We start from the raw sequence: 6267 nt of genomic DNA, 5'->3' as shown, positions 1-6267 counted from the left end.
TGTGCCGGGCTGCGGCCGACGGGAGCCGGGCCGAGGAGCTCGCTGCAGGTGACACGGGCTGTGGTGATGGGGACGGATGGTGCTAAGGAGGAAGCACACCCGTGCGGACACGTGACGGGCACCGCGGCTGGACGAACAGCACCCGCTCTGCCTGCCGCGGGTGTGGCCTCGGACAGTGGGCAAGAGGCACCGGACTCCGGCCCAGGTTGCCAGGGACCCGTCTGTCTCTCTGAGAAGCCTGTCACCAGCTCTGTTTGTTAAAATCTGTGTCGGGGACACTGGGAGTGGCACCCTGCAAGGCTCCCTGGGTTTGGGACCCGTGGTGGGCGAGGCCCTGGGAGTGTGGGGGTCCCGGAACCCGTGGGCAGGTGGGCGGGGGCCCCGGACAGCCGCAGGCCACCTGCGGGGCTCACCCACGGTGATTTACATGGTCCCCGGGCTTGCCAGAGCGGGAGGCATCCCGGGGCCTGACCCCTGCCCAGCGCCGAGCACGCTGGCGCGGGGCCGGCGCAGCTGCAGCCACCCACGGAGCCGGCCACGTCCAAGCCGGGGGAGGCGCCGTGGCGGAGCAGAGCGCATACTTCTGTCCTAAAATGGATGTTATCTGCGAGAGAAAACAGATGGACGTGGAGACGATGTTTCCTCTTTCATGAAAAGCACAGGAAGCAGCACGAAGCTGCCGTCGCCCCCTCCCCTGCCCCACGTGACAGGCACCCCGCTCACTGCGGAATCAGCTGTCAGGCGGGTCGGCGGGCAGCGGGACCGGCAGGTGTCCTGAGTGGTTGACCCAGCCCTCCTGTCTCTTCGTCCATCTGGTGGCGCAAAGAGACGGTAAGATCATGCAGGCCACTGCCACGGCCGGGCAGCCACGGCGAGGGCCCTGGAGTGGTGGGCCCCGAGCCCCGGGTGGGCGTGCCTAGCTCGTCCCATGGGGGACCCAGCGGGACTTGTGATTCTGCAGGGAGAGGCCGGGGCCCTCCGATAGCTGACTGCGGTTCTCATTCGGGGAAAGGCTTGTGCCGTCTCCGGCTGTGCATCACGGCGCACAGTCTGCCGAACCCGGGATTCAGTGGGCGGCTCTCGGCTCAGGCTGTCACCACAGGCCCACGGCCGTGCGAGAGCCTCGCTCACTGTGTTAACCCCGCCGCCCCGTCCGGCCACACGCGCAGTCCGAGCCGGGCGCTTTCCTGCCACTCGGCAGAGCCCCCGTGTGACGCTAAGACACGTTCCTGCTCGCGAGCTGCACGCTCACGATCGCGGTGCCGGGCGCCCGGAGCCGGAGCGCGCCCCACACGCAGACACGGGGTCTTAGGAGATCCGGAATTCGCAGCCCTGGCAGAGCCTCGGTGGGGGCGGGAGAAAACCAGCTCCCCAACACTGCAGAGAACAGCGAGCACCCGAGACCCGGACGGCTGAGCCTCACGGCCAAACGCAGCGGGACCTTGCGTCGGATCCGGGGACCGGAACGTGGCCCGTGCGGTTCACGCCACAGCCACACTCAGGGGACAGGACAGGAGGGGTCAGCGCGGGCGGCAAGGGCCGGTCTCCCTACGCTGGGGACAGACGCTCTCGCTCACCCGCACGGACGTCTCGCGGGAGCACGAAGCCTGCGATGGAGGTTTTAAGCTGCAGGCGGCTTCGTGACTCCGTGGGCAGCCTGACTCTGCCGGCCCCCAGGAAGCACGAGGCAGAGCCGGGTGACTGAAGCGGGAGGACGTCTGGCACCCCAGAAACTGCCACGGCCAAGAGCACCTGAGCTCCCTTCCGCAGACGCGGAGCCTGGGGGAGCAGCCCGTGCCTGAGGTCGTCCTGCCCGGAACAGGGCTCCGCAGGCCCCCGCGCCCGGGGTGATGTTGCCAGATGTTGCGCTGCAGCCCGATGGAGTTTGCCTTTGAGGGGAGCGGGGGAGCTGCTGGTCTCAGCTCGTGCCTGGTCCACGGAGGACAAGGAGCACCGCCCGTCCACCCACGCGGCTGCCCGCGTCCGGAGCACTGTGGGGTTCCGGCCACGTGCCTGCCCCAACGCACAGCCGGCACCCCGTTCGGAAGACGCACGTGCCGCTCCACCGTCCGGGGGACGTTCACGGACACTGGGCACCAGGGGCCACGGCTGCATGTGGGGGAGGAAGCCGGTGGCCGTGGGGCTGGAGTTTGCCGCTCCACCGTCCGGGGGACGTTCACAGACACTGGGCGCCAGGGGCCACGGCCGCATGCGGGGGAGAGGGAGCCGGTGGCCGTGGGGCCGGAGTGGCGTCCCCTCCTCCAGCCCCACACTTCACGGGCACCGCCAGCCAGCAAGGGAGACACTGTGAGTGACGTCGGGCAAAGGGGGAAGAGAAGAGGCCGTCAGGACAGAGCCCAGATCAAAACAGAGCCCTGTGCTCCTGTGCAATTGCAAACGTGCCTCTGAGCTTCCCGGCGGTCAGAGCAAAGAGGGAAACGAGGTTTTGCCCGATTCCCCTCGGAGCCTCCGGGGAGACCCATGGGGCCTTGGGCATCTCAGCTCATTGCTCTTGGATTTGGCTTTAAACTGAGGGACCAGAAAAGGAAAGAAATGACCTAACCTGGAAACGCGGCCATGCGGATGGGGAGTCGCTTTTTGTGTCTCTCTGCCCCACGGCACGGTGCTGCTGTCCGCGACGAGTGACCAGCACTTTAGGGCGTCTGAGCCTTGGGGACTGACACTCTCGTGAACCGTGACAAAATGTCACGTCCAAGGCAAAGGTGACGGGAACGTCTAGGCTGCTCGCAGCTCTGTCCCACCTCAGGGCGGATGGGCGGCATGGCGTGGCCGCAGAGGGCCTCCCACAGCGTCGCCTGCTGGCCAGGAGCCGTGGTCACTCTGACGACCCAGCGAGCGGGCTGCAATCGGACGTGCTGTTGAGTCTCCGCCGACCCTGCGGCCTCCCCATGGGGACACGGGGCACGCTTGGTCCCCAGAGGGTGACGGATGTAGCACAGCTCGTGGTCCAGCTCTGACTGCGCCTCAGGCAGAGCCTCTGACGAGGACGTCACCCTGATCTCGGGAGGCTTCAGACATGGCTCCTTCCCGCGCCGGACCGCCCTCCGTCTCCATGAAGCACGCGCACAAACGTAGAAACATTCAGAATGTTTCCGGGAAACAGGGGACAAACGAGCAGCGAACCCCAAAACCTCAGGTAGTCCCTGCATTCCAGGGGACAGAGAGAAGACCCCTCCTCCGAACTCACCCCTTACAGGCCGCCCACGGCGGCCAGGAGCTGTCACCTCCGTGACGGAGGCTGATTCCGGGTGGTCTGCCACCGCCGTGCCTGAGTCGCTCGGCCAGGGAGGGGGCCAGGCTGGCTCCCCGACACCCAGACGTCCCCCAGCCCAGGCGCTTTGCACGTCCTGCTTCTCGAGCTCTTCCGGGGAGCTTTGTGACCCTGTGAAAACACAGCCCTTTGTCGTAGAGAAACTCACGCCGAAGTTCCAAAGCCGGGTGGCGGCAGAAGGCGGGGGTCTCCCCAGATGGAGGCGGTAAGGGAGGCCCCCGAATAGAAGCAGGAAGGGGGTGTCGGGGAGGCAGCCCTGGGGGCCCAGCTCCCCCTTCTGTTTGGAGTCCCTCTGGCCCTGGGTCATGCTCCCTACTCTCAGCTCGGCCCCCCTGGGGTGCAGACGCCCCCCCTCCACCCCCACCGCCTCACAGCCTGGCTGCGTGGCCTGACCCGGGCTGGGGGCCGGCCGGGCCTGCACTGCCGTTCCCCACGTGACCATGACTTTCCTGGCTCCCACGGAGAAGATGCCTTTCTGGCCGACTTTGATCGATTCTCCAAGCCGACCCCATCTCTTCTTGTTTCCAGAAACTTCTCACAGTCCCTGGAACGGGGAGAGTTTTCCAGCCTGGCCGTGGTCTGGTTCTTATTTCGATGACTTTTCTGCCATTTCCGTGGGGTTTGGGGAGGAAGGGCAGGGGAACACGTAGACTCAGCCGCCATCTCGAAGAGGGGTCGTGGTCTCTGCTCCTGGGGACACAGGCGTCCCCTCCGGGGAGTGCGCTCACCCAGCCTCAGGTCCGAGCCGTGCACCTGCGGTGCGGCTCGCGGCTCCGAGGAGGGAACGGTCCCCGTGGGCAGGGGACAAGGGGCTCAGTGACACCCGCAATATCATCGAAGGGGACGACCGGGGACAGGGGCTGCCATCCCCTACGAGGACTCCACGGCTCCTCGTTTCCAATGGTCACACACGGAAGCAGGTCAGACACACAGCCAAAGGGCGGTTTGGGCAGAGAGAGACGGGCTGGGGGACCGGGGACCTGGCGTTGACGAGGGCCAGCAGGCTTGATCACACAGCGACACGCGTGCCTGCCTACCGCGGCAGGCGAGCTGAGAAGGACATCTGAGTGTTGTCATTGTTCGTCATCTAATCGTGCTTCCAAAAATTTCAACAATAAATACATGTTTTTAACAAGAGAAAAGGCCGTTAATTGAAAAGCGATGACCAGCGGTAAACCGAGGCCATGGCAGCCAGGACGGCACCCCGGGCGGTGCCGGGCCACGTCCGTGTGCGGAACCTCGCGGGCCGCGGCTGGCTTTCGGGTTTGGCCATTTCCCGCTGGGGACGGCAGTGCCCGTGAGGCCCCTGGGCGCCAGGGCGCGTGGAGGCCACGGCAGCTGGACCCGGCCCCCAGCACGCTTCCGGTCGGGGCAGCCAGGGGCAGGGAGAGCAGTGCGCAGGGCGGCTGCCCCGTGGAGGGAGGCAGGCGAGGTGGCGTGGGGGGTCCCAGGCAGAGCCCCAGGCCCCATGGGTCAGGCCCATGCTGGCCACCCCTTCGGCGTGCCCAGTGTCCAGCTGGCAGGCACAGAAGGGGCCCCAGCAGTGTTTGCTGACTGACTGTCAGACGGACCCTCCTCCTCCCCTGCCCCACGTGCTCGGTGCCCGCCCAGGCGTGAGGGAAGGGACTCTGCTCCAGGACACGCGTGGAGCCACCCGCAAGGCATGCCCATCGCCTGCTCCAGGCGCCAGGCTCGGGGACACGGTCCTCGAAGAGTCCGCCTCCCCCCGAGGGACACCCCAGACCCAGCTGGGCGGGGAGCTGGGAAAACTCAGCTCAGAGTGGGGAGGGGAGGCACCTGACCCAACCTTGAACTTTCCTGGCAGGGAAGTGAAACCCATGAGGAAATGTGGGGGGTCTGGGCTTCTTCACGCTCCACGGGGAGCTGTCTGGAGGGCAATAAATCAGCCCGGGAGAGGCGGGGGGAGCACGGGGTGGGCGTGGGGCTCCGGCTCATCAAGATTTGCGTTCTGGGAATGGAGACACATCTGAAGAGTGTGTGTGTGTGTGTGTGTGTGTGTGCGTGTGTGCGTATGCACACATGTGGCTGCATGTGCATGCGTGTGCATGTGTGTGCACGTGTGTGTGACAGTGCATGCAGGTGTGCTGCATATGTGTGGCTGTGCGCACACGGATACATACATGTGGTTGTGTGCACACGTATGTGTCTAGTGCGTGCACACACGTGACCTGCACACGTGTGTAGGCTTATGTGCACGTATGTGACTGTGCCTGGGGCTACGTGTGCAGCTGTGACATCCTCTGCAGAGAAGCATGTTTGCCTCAGAGCCCCAGGGCTGACGGAGTGGAGACACCCACTGAAGGTCCCCTGGCGGGGATGAGCTTTCCCTTCACCCCATCCGCAGAGGGCCCCCAAGCTCCCCCACCTCCGTCCAGGGCCCTTGGGGGTGGACTGTCCCGGGGCGGGGTCACGTGGGGGCCCCTGGAGGGCACAGCGCATGGTCCTCTCCGTCCTCTGACCCTGCCTGCACCCTGTCACCCCCAAAGTGCCTGCCCAGTGCCTAGTCCCAGCGCAGTGCCGTGTCGTGGGTGTGAGCCCCACGGCCTGTGCTCCAGGACAGCCCCGTCTCCCTGGGTGGGCGGGCGCTGAGGCCCACCTCCCCTCGGGGACCACGCTGCTGTCCAGCCCCAGGCCTCCGTCTTGGGAGTTGCTGCTGGCCTGCTGGGTGGGGGAGGGGGGCTCCCCCGAGCGCGCACAGGGCCGGTGCTGGGATCATCCGCCTTGCAGGCGGCGGGCCGACCATCGCCCACAGCCCGGCGGGGCCCAGCGCCCACACCACTGCAGCTACAGCTCACTGACTGGGTCAGGGCCTGAAGGACGGGGTCAAACGGGACCAGGCGAGTGTGGGACAGGGTGCCAGACCGCAGGTTCGGGCACACACTGGTGGCGTCCACCATGGCCGGAGAAGGTGCACTGCCCAGACGGGGCGCCGGGGAGCCCGCCGCCCGCACCCT

The sequence above is a fragment of the Pteropus alecto genome, unplaced genomic scaffold, assembly GCF_000325575.1.
Source record: "Pteropus alecto unplaced genomic scaffold, ASM32557v1 scaffold143, whole genome shotgun sequence".
Taxonomy (NCBI): Eukaryota; Metazoa; Chordata; class Mammalia; order Chiroptera; family Pteropodidae; genus Pteropus; species Pteropus alecto.
Note: the sequence above shows the minus strand (reverse complement) of the source record.